The following is a 19,543-nucleotide window of genomic DNA, read 5'->3' as shown; positions in this document are numbered from 1 at the left end:
GCACCCCCACAAGCAATGCGCCGGTAGGCAGGTTGCCTGCTCTGGCGAGAAAGGGTGTTCTGTGCACCCACTGCCAACTGTTCTTCATGGCAGTAAACCCCTCCCTCTCCTCCCCACTGCACCCCTGTGTTTTATGTTGCTGCTCAGCCCCCACTTACCGCACATACACACATGTATTTATTTTGTGGATTGAGACATAAAGTAACTTGAAATTGATGAACTTGAGCCGCTATGTTTTTAGAAGTCTTTAAACAACCATTATTCACTCATCTTAAGATTGGCGAGTGCCTGTAAAATGAGTTTGTATAATGGGATAAGAATTTAGCATTTTAGTTGTTGGAGAAGGATCTGGTCTCCCTGCAGATGGTGAATATTTCATTAGCAGCAACTCACAGATTCAGACTGCGCTCACATCACTGCGCCATGTGCTGAATATAAAAACAACCTGCTCTGTTCTCAGACCTGGAAGAGGAGAAGTTGTTCCTCCCTGTTTAATATCAAAGTGCCTCTACTTTAGCTGGCTGACACATAAAGAGAGGATTCCACCCTTTGTTGTACAAGGACAGAACTTTTTAAATAGATAAGTTTGCACGTTTACACCCAGGGTGTCAAATAAAACTGTCACAAAAAAACTGCATTAATGGCTCAATGCCTTTCTGCCAGGCTTAAAAAAACAAAAAACCTTAAAATCTGGATTAAGATGAAGGTCTGACCTTATCATTAAAAATGAGACATTTCTGTCATTTTTGATCTGCTTTAATTTAAAGGGACACTCTAGTTACTAGAACAACTACAGCTTATTGAATTTGTTCTGGTGAGTAGAATCATTACCTTCAGGCTTTTTGCTGTAAACACTGTCTTTTCAGAGAAAATGCAGTGTTTATATTACAGCCTAATGATAACTTCACTGGCCACTCCTCCAATAGCTGTTAGAGATCCTTCCTGGGTCATGGCTGCCTAAAATGCATCCAAACATTCAGTATCTCCTCCCTCTGCATGCAGACACTGAACTTTCCTCATAGAGATTCATTGATTCAATTCATCTCTATTAGGAGATGCTGATTGGTCAGGGCTGTGTTTGAATTGTGCTGGATCTGCCCCTGATCTGGCTCCTTGTCAGTCTTAGCCAATCCTATGGAGAAGCACTGTGATTGGATCAGGCCACCACTTCTGATGATGCCAGCAGACAGCTTGCTATTCTGAGGCAAACAGCATGCATAGCTACAGCTTCAGGCTTGAATAAAAGTAAGATTATGCTATGTTTATGGAGGCATGAGGGGCCCAGTGGGGCTAGATGGTGGTTTTAACACTATAGGGTCAGGAATACATTATCGTGTTCCTGACCCTATAGTGTTCCTTTAAGGAAGTTTAAAGATGAAACTCAATAATCCAAGGAGTGATGGTTCTCTCGTGAAGATGCAGGAATACTCCCCAAGTTATCTCTCCTACCCCAGCTAAATCTTTACACCAACTTTGTAGGTATCTCTACATTAAACTGGTAATTTCCCAAAGTGGTTTTATGGGGGTATGTTGCCACCAACAAAAGTGTTTATTGAAATCTCAGGGCATTAAACCAACAGGTCACAAGAACCTGATTTGTTCTTTGCTCTTCTAAAGTTAAGGTTCCTGTATTATGGTCTGATGAACATTCTAAATATTTAATAAGGGTTGAATCTGTCATTAAAGACTTTACATTTTCATATGTGCTTTTAATTAATACTGTACTGTCGAACTCGCAATCTAGAGGCAAGTATGGTATTTTGTGCAATGACACCACTGCTAAAAAAAAAGACAGTTTTTATTGTATGATGGAGGTTCAGGGTATGAAAAAATCAGTAGACCCTCTAAATTATCTAAAAAGTGATGTCAGAGCATCCCCAGTCCATTTCAATATCCCCTGTGTACCAGATGGATGCCCAGTACACAATTGTGCCACCATGCCCCCTTAATTTGAATACAAGAGGGCTATCCAGTTTCTTTTCCATTATTATTCACCAACTTTCCGCTCCACAACTGCTATGCCATAAGGATGCCAAGACTTCAGTTTAACAGCTTTGTTCCTCCACCATGACTGTTAAATAGATGAGTGGGAGGGATGCCATTATTTTACCTGTAACTTGCCAAATAATACCCATTCTGCTATCCATTCATATAGACATTGTAAAAAAAAAAAAATATATTTGTGATACCAACATTTCAAAAAGAGAGAGAAAAAAATGACAATAAAAATGTAAATATGCATTATTGCTGGCAGGATGTCAATAAACAAACAGGGTGCAGTCGGTGGGCATATATCATTTGCCTGCTCATACATGGCATATACAATGGTGGGTCTTTTGACTGAGCAGAGGTCTCAGGCAAGTCATGACTGCACAAAAACCTAAGATACCCCCCTTCCTGCAGCAACTGCCAGCAGACTCATTGCAGAGCTAAACCTTCTCTAATACAAGATGCCAGAAGTCCAACATGGCGAGGAGGTGGAGACATTCGCCTTCCAGGCTGAGATTGCACAGCTCATGTTACTGATTATTAACACCTTCTATTCCAACAAAGAAATATTCTTGCGAGAGCTGGTCTCAAATGCCTCTGACTCTCTGGATAAAATCCACTATGAGAGTCTCACTGATCCATCCAAGCTGGATAGTGGTAAAGATCTGAAAATAGATGTCATCCCCAACTGGCAGGAACGAACTCTGACTCTTATTGACACCGGGATTGGCATGACAAAGGCTGATTTGATCAACAACCTGGGAACAATTGCCAAATCTGGAACCAAAGCTTCCATGGAGGCCCTGCAGGCTGGAGCAGATATCACCACGATTGGGCAGTTTGGTGTGGGGCTCTACTCTGCCTACCTTATGGCTGAGAAGGTTTCAGTGATCACCAAACACAATGATGATGAGCAGTATGCGTGGGAACGTGGGAATCCTCAGCTGGTGGCTCTTTCACAGTAAAGGTAGACTATGGTGAACCCATTGAATGCGGCACCAAGGTCATCCTACATTTGAAGGAGGACAAGACTGAGTATCTGGAGGAGAACCCAGTGAAGGACATGGTTAAGAAACACTCTAGATTATTTTTGGATACCCAATCACTCTATCTTGAGAAGCAGAACAGCAATGATGAGGCAGAGGATGAGAAGGAGGAAGAAACAAAAAAGATGAGGACAACGGAGAGGAGAAACGCAAAATAGAGGATGTGGGCTCAGACGAGGAAGAGGAGAGAAAAGACAAAAAGAAGAAAACAAAGAAAATCAAAGAAAAATACATTAACCAAGAGGAGCTGAACAAGACCAAACCCATTAGGACACGTAAACCAGACGATATCAGCCAGGAGGAGTATGGAGACTTCTACAAGAGCTTGACAAATGATTGGGAGGAGCACTTGGCTGTTAAGCACTTCTCCGTTGAAGGCCTGCAGGAGTTCTGGGCCTTGTTATTCATTCCTAGACGGGTTCCATTTGACCTGTTTGAGAACAAGAAGAAGAAAAACATTAAGCTATATGTGCACAGTGTGTTCATCATGGACAGCTGTGATGAGTTGATCCCGGAATACCTGAACTTGCCATTAAATGCTGCAACAGAGTGAGATCTTGAAGGAAATCCGCAAGAACATTGTGAAGAAATGCTTGGAGCTCTTCAGATTTGGCCGAAGGCAAGGAGAACTACAAGAACTTCTATGAAGCATTCTCCAAGAACCTAAAGCTGGGCATCCACAACTCAGAAGCAGTTGTCTGAACTCCTGCGATACAACACTTCACAGACTGGAGATGAGATTGCATCTCTGACAGAATATGTGTCCTGCATGAACAGATCAAAGCAAGGAGCAGGTGGAAGATTCTGCCTTTGTGGAACAGGTGAGGAAGCGTGGCTTTAAAGTGGTCTACATTGGTGAGTACTATGTCCCAAACTGAAGAAGTTTGATGGCATGACTCTGGTGTCTGTCACAAAGCAAGGTCTGGAGCTGACTGAAGATGAGAAGATGATGATGGAGGAGAACAAGTCGACGTTTGAGAGTCTGTGCAAGCTGATGAAGGAGATCTTGGACAAGAAAGTTGAGCAGGTTACCGTATCCAATGCTGCATTATGACCAGCACATACAGATGGACCGCCAAAATGGAGCACAGGCTTTGCGCGATAACTCCTCCATGGGATACACGATGGCCAAGAAACACTTGGAGATAAACCCAGAACAGCCAATTGTGGAGACATTGAGGCAGAAAGCAGTGCACTTTATTTTATTTTGTTTTTTGTATTACTATATGTGTTTTGAGCTTTTACACATTGTAAGGTGCAGCTTTGTATAGCAATTTTAGTGTAATCATTTTTAGCGCCATACTTACTTGTTTTACTCTGCATAGAAAGCAGAATCTGACAAGGTAGTAAAGGATCTGATGGTTCTTCTCTTTAAAACTACTCTGCTGTCACCTGACTTCTCTCTTGTCGATCCTCCGACACACTCTAACCATATCTGCAGATTGATTAAACTTGATTTGGATATCGATGAGGATGAAGCAGCAGTGGAAGAGAGTTTGCCATCCATCCTTGACATCCCACCTCTAAAAGATGAAGAGGATGCATCTTGCATGGAGGAAGTTGATTAATTTTTCTCTCATTTCACATAACACTAACTAGCCCCCCCTCTCATGATGTGTCCCCAGTGGAGGTGTCTGGACAGGAATTCCTCCTTGTGGATATAGACTGTAATGACATTTATTACCAGAGATCTGCTCTCCTTCCTGAAGTCCCCTTGGAAGGAGTCTAAGCTTCAAGACAAATTGCTGCTGACTCCACCTTTTTTTCCCCCATCTCACTGTTCTCTTGGCTGTGTTCTAGTCTATGGCTTTAATAGGGTGATGTTAGATGTTTAATTTAGGCTCTCTAGCACAAGAGAAACTCAAAGCTGGATAAATTACCATCTTCAAGATTGTGTCTGGGCCCGACTGACACTTCTATGTACCTATCCCCCTATCTAAGGCCTCCCAGCCTAGGCTGTACATCCAAGAGGTGGGGGTATATATATATATATATATATATATATATATATATATACATACATACATACAAAAAAAACAAGTCCTGCGCTCACTCCCATCACTCCTGGGCGGCAGCAATGACCACCAGCCAATGGCCATTGGAGGGAATGCCTGCCTGCAAACATCAAGGACCCAAAGGGGTCTGCCTTTGGTTTTTACTGTATGTATTGGGCCTGATGTGTACTGTGGTCGTTGCTGCCGCCCAGGAGTGATGGGAGTGAGCACATTACTTTTTTGTATTTGTATTCACTTTTTGTATCACACAGCTATGTTACAATGCTGCCGCCCATCCCATGTGTTCCCTATTAAGGGTTAATAAGTTCATATAGGGGATTTTTGTTTGAAGATACTTTGTTTTTAGCATATTAGCTAACATTTTTCCGGCTTTATTGCCATGAATATGATCTCGACGAATAATTGTAAATTATTTAACCCAAAAGATATTGTAGCTGAATTAGCAGGTTATTATAGGAAACTGTATAATTTAACGGAAGACTCAAATATATTACAGCCTTCTGGCTCTGAAATAGAGAAATTTTTGGAGGAAATAGATCTTCCTAAAATTTCAGTGAGTCAACAACAGATGTTGGTGGAGCCATTTATAGAAGATGAAATAAGCAAAGCTATATTGGCTCTTCCCAAACATAAAGCACCAGGGCCAGATGTTTTTTCCAACTATTATTATATCAAAATGGAACCGATCTTGACACCATTTCTTACGAAGCTTTTGAATAGCTTTAAAACACCAAATGCGATACCGCCGGAAATGTTAGAGGCATTTATAGTAACCCTTCCTAAGCCTGGTAAACCACCAACAGAATGCGCTAACCTCAGGCCCATTTCACTCTTAAATGTAGATATAAAAATATATGCTAAAGTATTGGCATCTAGAATAAAACCGATCCTATTGGGGCTTATTTCAGAGGAGCAAGCTGGTTTTGTTTCAGGTAGACAAGTAGAGGACAATACAAGACATTATATTAATCTTATAGAATGGGCAAGTATTAATAATTATCAGGGGATTTTGCTTGCTTTGGACGCTGAAAAAGCGTTTGATCGTTTGAATTGGGGTTATATGGAGCATGTCCTTCAGAAATACAATTTTCCACAATCCTTTGTGAACAATATTATGGCATTATACTCAAAACCATCAGCGAAGGTTATGAATACTGGCTTTATATCCTCTAAATTTGAGATCTCAAATGGAACACGCCAGGGGTGCCCACTTTCCCCAATAATTTTTATAATAACCTTAGAGCCCTTGATTAGACACATAAAACAACATGCTGGTATATGTGGGTTAAATACCCCGGTTGGGGAACAAAAATTAGCTCTTTTTGCTGATGATGCACTTTTATTTGTATCAAAACCTAAAGAATCATTACCGTATTTAGTTAAACTGTTGGAAAGATTTAGTATGATCTCCTATTATAAAAATAATGTTAAAAAAACCCAGGCGTTACCGTTGGGTGTACCTAAAACGGAGATAAATCAATTAGCAGGTACTTACTCGTTCGATTGGCGCAAAGATTTTCTAACATACCTGGGGATAAAACTTACTAAAACGAGCTCTCTTTTAATTAAGCATAATCATATTCCTGTATTACATACCGTATATACTCGAGTATAAGCCGACCCGAATATAAGCCGAGGCCCCTAATTTTACCCCAAAAAACTGGGAAAACTTATTGACTCGAGTATAAGACTAGGGTGAGAAATGCAGCAGCTACTGGTAAATTTCTAAATAAAATTAGATCCTAAAAAAAATATATTAATTGAATATTTATTTACAGTGTGTGTATAATGAATGCAGTGTGTGTATAATGAATGCAGTGTGTGTATAATGAATGCAGTGTGTGTGTGTGTATGAGTGCAGTGTGTGTGTGTATGAGTGCAGTGTGTGTGTGTGTGTGTGTGTGTGTGTGTTGCAGAGCCTTGGTGGGGGGTGGGCAATGCTTTTTTAATTTTTTTTATTATTTTAAATTTTTTTTATTATTTATTATTTTTTTATTTAATTTAATTATTATTATTTTAGTATTATTGTTTATTCTTTTTTATTTAATGTAATTATTATTTTAGTATTATTATTTATTTAATTATTATTATTTTTTTTTATTATTATTTTTTTTTTTTTTCGTCCCCCCTCCCTGCTTGATACATAGCAGGGAGGGGGGCTCCTTCCCTGGTGGTCCAGCATTGGTAGTTCAGTGGGGGGAGAGGGGGGCTGGCAGAGCTGTAACTTACCTGTCCTGCAGCTCCTGTCAGCTCTCTCCTCCTCCGCGCCGTCCGTGCAGCTCCCTCTGTCAGCTCCCAGTGTAAGTCTCGCGAGAGCCGCGGCTCTCGCGAGACTTACACTGGGAGCTGACCGAGGTGCTGAACGGACGGCGCGGAGGAGGAGAGAGCTGACAGGAGCTGCTGTGAAGGTAAGTTACAGCTCTGACAGCCCCCCTCTCCCCCAGTCTGTATTATGGCAATGCAAATTGCCATAATACAGACTCTGACTCGAGTATAAGCCGAGTTGGGGTTTTTTAGCACAAAAAATGTGCTAAAAAACTCGGCTTATACTCGAGTATATACGGTAAATTAAAAGATCAGTTAGAAAATTGGGGGACTTTGGGGACATCTTGGTTAGGGCGTGTACATACAATTAAAATGATGGCCTTACCCCATATATTGTATCTTTTTCGAACTATTCCTATGGCTGTGCCAAAAAATTTATTAAAAAAATTTCAACTTATGTTTAACTCATACATATGGAAAAAAAAAACGCCAAGGGTGGCAGCTAGGCTTACAGAGCTTCCATATCTACAAGGCGGATTGGGTATTCCTAACATTATTAAATATTATCAGGCATCTATGTTGTCCTATGCTTTGGCAGTACTTTTCCGTTTAAATTCACCAGTATGGTTAAAACTGGAACAAGCTTGCGCTAAACCCTATTTAATAGAAAAGCTTTTATGGGAGACCTTAATGAATGGGTCAATAGGCAAAAACATGCTTTCTACGACAAAATTAATGCTCTATCATTGGTCAAAATGGACTCCTAAATTGCTAAAAGGTGTAAAGCTATTAGTCTTAGCACCATTATATGTAATAAAGTACTTTATACAAGATTTAAATTTGAATACTTGGGAAACTAATGGCATTAGTAAAGTGCATATGTTATATAATGAGGCAGGGCTCAAATCATATCCTAGTTTGCCCTTCCGAATAAAGAGGTATTTTCGTATTTAAGGATCAAGAATTTTTTGTTAGAAAATAAGCTGTTAAAATTAGATATGGCCTTAGTGACTTGGTTGGGTAAATTCTGTTTGAACCCTAATATGGAGAGTAAACCTCTTTCAATATGCTACAAAAGCCTTTTATATGTAAATGGGGAAGAAAAGTTGCCTTATATGATATTATGGGAACGAGACCTATCAAAAACCTTTGATCTATCCCATTGGTATCAAACTATAAAAATTACTAAACAAATATCTCACAGCCTTACATATTGGGAAGCTTATAGCAAAATATTAATGCGTTGGTACTTAGTTCCCGCAAAAGTGTCTCGAATGTATGAAGCTGCCTCTGACAGGTGCTGGAGGTGTCAAAGGGAGAAGGGAACTTTATTACATTTTTTTGGGGATGCTCTCGTCTTGTACAGTTTTGGAACGATGTTAAATTAGTAATTCAAATTTTAATGGATACAGTGATACCAAATTTCCCTGAGTTCTATCTTTTACATATATACCAAGAGTGGAGTCGAATAAAAAATAATGTAGTTATTATTCATATATTAATCGCTGCAAAAATAAGCATTGCTCAAAATTGGAAAAAAACAATCCCACCATATATTTTGGAAGTGCAGGAAAAAGTAGACAAGACGTATGAATATGAGAGAATAGTAAATAAAATAGAAGGAAGAGAAGGTGGCCATGAAAAAGCATGGCAAGATTGGTTAGCATATAGGTGTAAGGTATAAATAGAGGTTATAGCAAAAGGAGGAATAGCCTAAAACAGATATGAGGTTAAAGCATGTACATTATTGCATATTAATGAATAATTAATAGGGTATGACTGCAAAGCTGAAAGATTTAGGTAAAATAGTGTTAAAACTGTTAAAACAGGACGAATATGCTGAGCATTCCGCTTGTGAGTAAGAACTAATTGTCAATGTCAATTATTTTTACTTTGCATACTGGTATAAGTTGAATATAAGGATTATAAATTAAATCAAGGTAATAGCAAAGAAAAGTAAAATTGAATTTATTTTGTTTATGTATTTTTATTTTTATTTTATTTAATTTTATGTTATTGTGTTTTGTGTTGTTTATGGCTTGTGTTGTTTTTTCTGTGTGTGTAAGAAATAAAAAATTAACAATGAAAAAGGGTTAATAAGTACTGTATATAGGGGTGTATATAAAAAATACCCCTCTCTGTCTCATTAGGAAGCATGGTGAAAGGTCAGTGTAGGACCCACCTAAGGGGGGGTCTGCCTTGACGTTGGCAGGCGAGCATTCCCTCCAATAGCCATTGGAGTAACTAAATGACCTCCATTTGTTTGAATATACAAATATAGTAAAAAAAAAAAAAAAAAAACATAAAAATACTTTCAACTAACATGCATGCCCTTTTTTATTTACAATTTCTACGCACTTTGTACCTTAACTTTTCACATTTTCAAACCAAGGGAATCTCAGAGCCTTGACACTCTTAAAATCTGAGAATAAATGATGGCTGTGACAGCTGTTTTTGTGTAGAAAATAAATGGGATATTTTGGCTGAAGGGAGGACCAGCTCCCACAGCTGCCATTCACATACACCTTCTGCTGTCATAGGTTAAATATCTATCACCACCATGACACAAACATAATAATCACCGCTGGCCAGAAAGGTTTGCCTTTATTTATCAATAATGACTGTCAGCATACTATTAACACTACCATTGCCAGCAGAATATAAACATATTCCTATCTTCTGATGGTATAAAAACAATTCTATATTATTTTTATTGGACACAAGTATCAATATCCTTCTAGAGATACGGTCTCCAGTACTGCGTACAATACTCCAAGTGAGGTCTCACCAGTGTACAGTAGCATGAGCACTTCCCTCTTTCTACTTCTGGCCTTCGGTTTTTATGCCTGTAGTAACTGTCTGTGTGTTTATTTAGTTGAATAAGTCTTTTATGTGTGTGTGTGTGTATATATATATACCGTATATACTCGTGTATAAGCCGACCCGAATATAAGCCGAGGCCCCTAATTTTATCCCAAAAAACTGGGAAAACTTATTGACTCGAGTATAAGACTAGGGTGGGAAATGCAGCAGCTACTGGTAAATTTCTAAATAAAATTAGATCCTAAAAAAAATATATTAATTGAATATTTATTTACAGTGTGTGTGTATGAGTGCAGCGTGTGTGTATGAGTGCAGCGTGTGTGTATGAGTGCAGCGTGTGTGTATGAGTGCAGTGTGTGTGTGTATGAGTGCAGTGTGTGTGTGCATGAATGCAGTGTGTGTGTGCATGAATGCAGTGTGTGTGTGCATGAATGCAGTGTGTGTGTGCATGAATGCAGTGTGTGAATGCAGTGTGTGCAGGGCCGGTGCAAGGATATTTGCCGCCGTAGGCAAAAAATTTTTTGCCGCCCCCTCCCCCCCCCATATGTCCTGACTTCCCCTCCTCCTCCCTCAGTGGTCCTTAACTCCCCACCCCCGTGTTCCTTCACTCCCCCCCCAGTGGTCCTGACTCACCCCTCCCCTAGTGGTCCTTACCCTCCCCTCCCCTAGTGGTCCTTACTTCCCCCTCCCCTCCCATAGTGGTCCTTATCCCACCCCCTCCCTCTCATAGTGGTCCTTATCCCCCTTCTCCCTCCCATAGTGTTCCTTATCCCCCCCCATCCCTCCCATAGTGGTCCATATACCCCCCCCCTCCCTCCCATAATGGTCCTTATACCCCCCTCCCTCCCATAGTGGTCCTTATCCTACCCCCTCCCATAGTGGTCCTTATACCCCCCCTCCCTCCCATAGTGGTCCTTATACCCCCCTCCCTCCAATAGTGGTCCTTATACCCCCCCCCTCCCTCCCATAGTGGTCCTTATCCCCCCCTCCCTCCCATAGTGGTCCTTATCCCCCCCTCCCTCCCATAGTGGTCCTTATACCCCCCTCCCTCCCATAGTGGTCCTTATACCCCCCTCCCTCCCATAGTGGTCCTTATACCCCCCTCCCTCCCATAGTGGTCCTTATCCCACCCCCTCCCATAGTGGTCCTTATACCCCCCCTCCCTCCCATAGTGGTCCTTATACCCCCCTCCCTCCAATAGTGGTCCTTATACCCCCCCTCCCTCCCATAGTGGTCCTTATCCCCCCCTCCCTCCCATAGTGGTCCTTATCCCCCCCTCCCTCCCATAGTGGTCCTTATACCCCCCCTCCCTCCCATAGTGGTCCTTATACCCCCCCTCCCTCCCATAGTGGTCCTTATACCCCCCTCCCTCCCATAGTGGTCCTTATACCCCCCCTCCTTCCCATAGTGGTCCTTATCCCCCCCCTCCCTCCCATAGTGGTCCTTACCCCCCCCCCCCTCCCTCCCATAGCGGTCCTTATACCCCCCTCCCTCCCATAGTGGTCCTTAACCCACCCCCTCCCTCCCATAGTGGTCCTTATACCCCTTTTTTTTATTATTTTTTTTTTATTATTATTTTATTTCTTATTTTTTTTTTTTTTTCGTCCCCCCTCCCTGCTTGATATATGGCAGGGAGGGGGGCTCTCCTTCCCTGGTGGTCCAGTGGCAGTTCAGTGGGGGGGAGAGGGGGGCTGGCAGAGCTGTACTTACCTGTTCTGCAGCTCCTGTCAGCTCTCTCCTCCTCTGCGCCGTCCGTGCAGCTCCTTCTATCAGCTCACACTGTAAGTCTCGCGAGAGCCGCGGCTCTCGCGAGACTTACACTGGGAGCTGACCGAGGTGCTGAACGGACGGCGCGGAGGAGGAGAGAGCTGACAGGAGCTGCAGAACAGGTAAGTACAGCTCTGCCAGCCCCCCTCTCCCCCAGTCTGTATTATGGCAATGCAAATTGCCATAATACAGACTCTGACTCGAGTATAAGCCGAGTTGGGGTTTTTCAGCCCAAAAAATGGGCTGAAAAACTCGGCTTATACTCGAGTATATACGGTATATATATATATCTTCTTTGGGTCAGGCTCGCCACAATAATATATGTCTATATTATTGAAAAGTACTAATATGCAATCTGACGTTCTTTATAAAAAATATGCAATTATTCTACATCAACAGCAAACAATAATATACTTAACAGATGGTATTTCTTAACGACGTTACAGAGAGTCGTCTTTGTATCAGCAACTCAGGACATCAGAGAGGAGAGCAAAATGGATGGTAGAAGGAAGAGAGCGTGGTCCTTTTTCCTCGACTCTATATAGCCCAAATTATGTCATAACGTTTAGTTTAGACTCTGGCCAAATAAGGAAATTCCCCATATAAAGACCACCTCAAATCTCTTATACAGCAAATTCCAGAGACCTCATGGTACAGAATAGCAAACACCATCTGTTCTGTTTAACCAATTAGACAGCCTCACCTTAATATGTATTTGAATAGGAACATATAGAATATGCAATATTCTACAATGCCCAAGATGCTTTATCTTGTACTTATCCGCATGGTGGAGTGGGCAAAATGACCCCTTCTCCTACCCTTCCTCAATTTTGTCTTGGGATTAGTATCATGGTGTTTTGATTGTGTAAAGTGTAAACTAATATAATTTTATTTAGCAAAAATAGGTGTTTGTGTTACAAAATGGGTTGGTTCCTGGTCGATTTACTACTGTAATGTTATTGACCCAGGCTAGGCAAAATTATTTTGGTGCCACTTTGCTTTGTGTGTATTTGTGAGCAGGGACCATTTTTCATTTAGATCCAGGATGTCTGCCACTTTTCCCACCTATTACAAAAACTGGAGCATCTGGGGAATTTATTGACCAGAAAGGGCCACTTTGCTGGGGTTCCTGGTCAATTTTTTCCAAGTCAGGGGCGACTTTCCGAGAATGAAATGTGTTTTTTTTTTTGTTTGTTTTTTCTATTCTTTATTCATACAAGGTTACCCCATTTATTTATTTTTTGTCAATAAAAATCATTAGATCGGGGGGGCGGAGCCAACAGCCGAGCTGAGCGGTCGCATGGCGGACGAGCTCCGGGCCAAAAATCCTGCAATAAGCTTGAAGCCTGCCAAGACCCATAGCAATTGGCCCCAAAAGCTAGTGCACTGACCCTGGCGACGGGGGGACCACAAACACAGCAAAACGCCAGCAAGCTCTAAGCCGGTACTGACCGCCACGACCTGGGGATAGATCTGCGGCCTGCACGAGGCCTATCTGAACGACATGGGGGAGACGGCCGCTCCCTCTGCCGATTGCAGCACCAAGGACCGGAGGTCTCCCCAGTACACTCTATCCCCCCCCCCTGCCGGTGAGGGATATCCCGGCATAGAGTGTGACACAGGAGGGAAGCCCCAACAGAGGCCTACCTGCCGCGAAAAACGAGGACAACCCAACATGGCGAATGAAGCATGGGACCCTGCACCTCTGCCCCCTCTGGCGGAGCGGCTAGACCGCCTGTTCGACGCCTTCTGGGCCAGGCTAGCCGTGCTTGATACCCCCAGCACTCACGGGTCAGCCGACCAAGCTACTCCAAACCGGGACCGCCCAAATGACCGAAGACGGCAACAGAAGCGACCTTTACGGGTCTCCGGAGCGGAGGGGCGGCGGATAAAACGCAAGCAGCGGGTGAAACGGATGACCGCCTGCAACCCCGCAGCCCAACACACTACTCCTCCCAGGCTCCTGCACGGGCACCCTCCTCCATACTCTGCCCCACAACGAGCACAGTCGAGACCACATCTGCCCACAAGGAGCCAGGGGACAAGCGTGAAACCCACGAGGCCGACGCCTGTGCCCATATGCCGGACCAGGGGCCCGACGCACCAATTTACACCTCGGCAGGGCACCCAGCGGAATCACCTCCCGAGCAAAATGCCCATGTCTCACAGCCTCACATCTCTGCAATCATCCTGCCTCATCAGTGCCGGATGGAATCGCTGGGATATGGAGGCAAAGCTGGCTGTGCCGCGGAGAATCCTGAAGTCGGGAGTGGGTTGATTGCCTATCAGAGACTGCCCGAGGTTACCCCGCAACCATATGCTGACACTTGAACTTTATTTTATGTTATATGCCTTCTGTTTTAAGTTTCTAACATCACACTGTCCACACTCCAACGCTATCTGACACCCCACTCTTGTCTTATCCACACACCTCGCACGTCAGACACACTCTATTAGTCTCTCACTCATTCTACTTTAACCCACTGTTACTGCATGCTGTAAGTTTGCAGGCCCAATACCTCTAACAAACCACTTCTAAGCAACTACCTGAAGGTTCCTGCTGCCCCTCTGGGACCAGTCACTTGTTAATACGCGACATGCATGGCCTTGCTGCCTTCCATGGCCCTGGACACACTCCCTGTCCTATAGGTCGGATTTAAAAGCCTGATTTAAAAGTCTGATTTATAAGCCTGTTTTTCTAAGCCTGATATATAAGCCTGTTTTTTAAGCCTGATTTATATGCCTGTCTTCTAAGCCTGTTTTATACGCCTGTTTTTCATGCATGTTTTATAACAAAAAAAAGTGCATTGTCTATTGACCCCCTAATGTAACTGATGTATTGAAACCTGCATATGGAATGCCGTTGGGGTACCATATGTATGCCTGTGACTAATATACGCACTACAAAAATAAAGAATTAAAAAAATAAAAAAATAAAAAATCATTAGATCGAAACAGTTTTGTGTTATTACAAATGCCAATAGAAATCTCACTGAAACACCACTACCTATAGTTATCAAGCACCTCATGCACTCCTGTCTCGAAGAGCACATATGCATCCAGCTCACTTTGACTCCTCCCAGCGCCCTCTACCCCCTTCCTCCCTGTGAACCCTCACATGTACACATGGAAACACATCACACAGGTCCCCACACTCTCTGGTATAGGGAGAAGCTAGGGTGAACAATAGGGAAAACAAGTAACGATCTCCAGCAAGTGGTCACAAATCATTAATCGCCTGTAAGAGTTAAAGTTAGAAAGAAAATACTAATGAAATGCAACTGCAATAAACAATATAAGAAGAAAAAAAAAGTATAAAAAAAGTCTCAAGTTTCAACTGAAGATTAACAGAGTTCTACTGTTGAGTGGGCTTGGGTCGTAAGTAAACACCATATCCGGCTCTGCAGGTAAATCAGGCCCTAGTACTCTGTCAAAAGAGTTCTATGGAGGGTGTTGTAATCCGGGCCACAGTTGTATCTCCACTTCAGACCCCAGTACACCAGTTTTGTGAGGAATGTCCACACTCTCTATCGAAGTCGTAGGGAATATTTGTGGCAGCAGTAGGGCACTCAGGAACTTCGTCGGGTCTTTCATCACTGATAGGGTCAGCACTGTGTCCCCATGGGGCACCACCAGGGTTCCCGATGCACCCCACCTGTAGCGTATGCCAGTGTTTTTGAGTTTCTTCGTGATTGGCAGAGCTGCGTCGTTCCATCAGGACAGAAGATGGTAAGTCATCATTTATGCAGACCTGGGCATCCTCTACAGGGACTGCCACAAGGTTTCTCGAGCGGGCCAGAATGGTTGTCTTAACTGAAATGTCCGGGTAACCACAATAATATCCCTAGGAGCATCCGCAGGGGCGGTAGGAGCTTTCCGAATGCGAAATATCGATGTTATAGGTGGCTGTCCGTTGACCCCCTTCATCTCTAGTGCCGCTGCCACCCTATTGGCGAATGCTAGCATGACCTCTGGGCCCACTGTCTCATTTCTCCTGCGGTGTCTTGCCTCTAAAGTCGTCACTGTGCAAGTTAGCTGTTGGACCCTCTTGGAGAGTGACTACACCTGTGATCGGCTCTCCGCTATATGGGCATCCCTTTTCCCCTCTGGGGTCTCTACTTCGCTGATGCTTCTAGTGAGGCTGCCCATCTGTGAGCTAACACCATTCAGGTCTGCCTTCCATACCTCTCGCAGGTCGAGTAAGAGTTTCTTTTTTTTTTTTTTTTATAATTCTTTATTTTTCGTGCATAGGTGATACAGGTAACATTTTAGCTAGCAATGCCACAACAGCTATCGCCAGAGATTCAGTAGACAAAGAAAAACACTTGCATGGCATGAATAACAGTGCACATTTTTAAAAGTAAGACGAGTAGACCGTAGTGTGATGCAGATCGTAGCGTGTGTGTGTATGAGGCTGTAATGCGTAATCAAAATGTTGTGTACAAGAGTTGTTTAGGCTCTGTTTATCGTAGTCTATGTAAGTAGTATGAAACAAGCTAGTACAGAAATACCTCTCACTAAGTGATGATCTTTAACATGCTTAATTGTTGCTTCTAACTTGTGTACAGGTATTTTATCAAAATATTCAATAGTATGTCTGCCTGATGAACGTAGGTTAGGTAGTGGATTCAGGAGTTAAGCATAGAGCAGAGTATTCAATGAGAAGTTAGCTTGCAAGCAAACCTACAGTTTATCAAATGTATAGTTCTCATGGCATGTACGTTGTCAAAGAATGTAAGGAGTCAGGTAGGACAGTCCACTTGTGCCTAGCCGATGCCCAATCTAGAGGCCTTAACTTTGGCCCTGGGATGGACGTCTGTGATGATTCCCTGCTGAGCTCCTGCACCTCGCGCCCAAGCATGTACTTCGCAGCGCCTTCCAGCTTAGTCGCCCTTTCCGCCTAGGGATCTACTAGGGGCCTGTGCAGTTTTCCCCCAGACACTGTCCTCTTGTAGCGGAGGTCTTCCCTGATGGGGGTCTGTGTGGGGTTGCATTCCACCGCTTCCGTCTGTGCCTTTCCCTTTTCTGTACGTGTGGGTAGAAGTTTGTGGTCGCACATGGTCTCTGCCATCTTAGGAGTAGGTCCTGGGCCTGTGTAATGGCATGGTGTCATTGCCGGGCCTTAGCTGCCACATTCTGAATGTGGTTATGGGGCGTGGACCGGGATCACCCCCCCGGTCCAGAGGGGGGGGCAACAGGGCCGGGTCCGCAGAGATTCAGAGTGCCATTCAGGCTCCGTCTGGCAGGATCGTGGGACAGCGGCCGTCCACCCCACTCACCGCCGGCTAAGTTCCCGCTTAGAATCGCGGAGATCTCGCCTTCGAGGGGCTAAAACTCCAAGAGCAAGCCTCTCCCCAGATTCAGTAGCCTTTGTGCTTTGTGGGTCGCAGTGTTAGGTAGTCGGATTCGCTGAAAAGCCTAAGTTAACTGCTTAATAAGTTGTAGTTTGCAGGAGCCAAGCTCTCCTGCGACCGTCCATCTTGGCGGTCTGGCCCCGCCCCCCCCCGACTAAGAGTTTCTTATTGTCTTCCTTAGTGGAAGGTGAGGTGTCCGAATCAGAATCGACCCGTTGATATACACCACTCTGGGCCTGCAATCCAGTGGGTCTCTCTTCATCATGGGATTCCTCAGAGTCACTGGAGCCTCGTGACCTCCCAGTCGCCATTTTAGGCTTAGTCTACTGTTGTGGCCTCTCGAAAGAATACCAAATATCTGGTAAGTGGGAGCACTGTGAATGGGCCAATATGCAATTTTTTGCTCTATCTCTCTGTTGAGGGGTTCAGGGATGTTTATGAGGCAAGGTCCCGTCGATATTGTGGCAAAATTCTCTCTTGCTGTGTTTGCAGCCGGAGCTCCACACCAGCACCTCTGCTCAGGATCACGGCTAGCCACGCCCCACCGAATGCCATTGTTAAGCTGTCAAAGTAATAGGGCTGAAGTTCTGACTTGCTAATTTTAAAGGTTTTTTTTCCACCTGTATATCTGAGCTCTAGTACTACTCTAGTGATGCAATGCATTACAGGGCTGGTATAAAAAAAAATAAGTGGCTGTTGTTTTGTTCTCAATTCGGACCTGCCAAGTTGACATGCCTCTTCAGCAGGAGGGCTTTACCTCTTTCCAAGTTGGCCTGCCCATAATGGCAGTTGCCAGTGACACATGTTGTGCTGTTGGCGACCACCCCGAGGGTCTGCCCGCCCTATCCCAATCTTTTACCAGAAAATTTAGCATTTTCCCCCGGGTATGCGCCATCGAATCTGAAGCGTGTTTACATTTTGGAAACTTTCTTTACCAAAAAAAAAGTGCGCATTAGATTTGAGTAAATACAGTAATATTCCTTAATTACCATAAAAAAAATATTTTAAATGTCTTGCTAAGGGATCTCATAGTACACAAGTATCAGCCTCTAAAGATACAGGTAAAAAGTAAATTACAATCTACATTGCAGTTTGACCTCTGATTAGACTCATATTCAGCAGAATAGAGTAAAGGTTCTAAATCCAGCGACATATCCAACCTATTTTGTATGCCAACTGCTATAGAACATCTGTGTCTATTTTGCCATAAATTGGACATGCCTCCCTGTATTATGTTATCTGTGACTGTATGAAATATTCGAACACTGCTTTAAACGGCCAAAACGGCAATTTATCCAAATTTGGGCCAAAGGAGTAATCCATCAAACTCCCGAACTCTGAGCTGAAATTGACCAGAATCACAGACCAAACAATGGGCAAGTATGTTTGTTTTTATCGGTGACTGGGGACAGTTACTGTTTAATTTTTTATTTTATTCACAGATCAATTGTGAAGTGACTAACAAAGGAAAAAATCTGTAAAGAAAAAAAAAAGAATTCTATATTTATTAAAATTGCCAAAGTAAATTGTCTTGTCTGCATAGGTCTATTTATGAATGTGTGTGTTTGTATATATATCGTTGTTGTTTTTTTGTTATAGTTATTATATTTTGTAATATTATTATATCTATCATGGTGCAGGTAGATATTCCATGAATCTGCTAGTTAATTTATTTTAAACAGATCTTCTTATCTCCATTCACATGTTCCTTACCATCTGCTGAACATGACCCCTGATTCCAGCTCTTCTTTCTTAGAGACTCACAGGCATTAATGGAGTGTTTTTTTGTTTTTTGTGTGCATTTTCATTTATTTTTAATTCTTTTTTTTTATTATGCAAAGAATAACAAACAGTCTCGTAGCACCCCGACAGCGTTGACAGGCATTACATGAACATACATTGCCAAGTCATGAGATAATTGCACATTAAACTAACTATTCAATGTTTCACATGAAAATTATAAAGAAAACAGGTAAGGTAGACATGAGGGAGTCGCTTAGTGGTTATCTGAAGCACTCAGCAGGATCTAAATTGGGCTTTGTCCTGAGGCCACTGTGTTAGTGATAGTATGATTAGTGAAATGCACAACTTAATCTAGGAACGTGTGACATGGTGTTAAAGGAGCACTATAGGGTCAGGAACACAAACATGTATTCCTGACCCTATAGTGTTAAAACCACTATCTAGCCCCTTTGGCCCCCTTTTCCTCCCTAAAGATAGTAAAATCTTACTTGTATTTAAGTCTGAAGCTGCTGCCTCTGCTTGTGAACTTCCTCTGACATCA

General features: G+C 42.9%; 1 pseudogene; it reads left to right on the top strand.

Moving 5' to 3' along the window:
- The first annotated feature begins 2,450 nt into the window (after window positions 1-2,450).
- On the top strand, window positions 2,451-4,633 carry LOC134568731 (heat shock cognate protein HSP 90-beta-like; annotated as a pseudogene).
- Window positions 4,634-19,543: the final 14,910 nt, after the last annotated feature.

This window comes from Pelobates fuscus, chromosome 7, assembly GCF_036172605.1.
Source record: "Pelobates fuscus isolate aPelFus1 chromosome 7, aPelFus1.pri, whole genome shotgun sequence".
NCBI classification, from domain to species: domain Eukaryota; kingdom Metazoa; phylum Chordata; class Amphibia; order Anura; family Pelobatidae; genus Pelobates; species Pelobates fuscus.
Note: the sequence above shows the minus strand (reverse complement) of the source record. Positions and strands in the feature narration are given on the sequence as shown.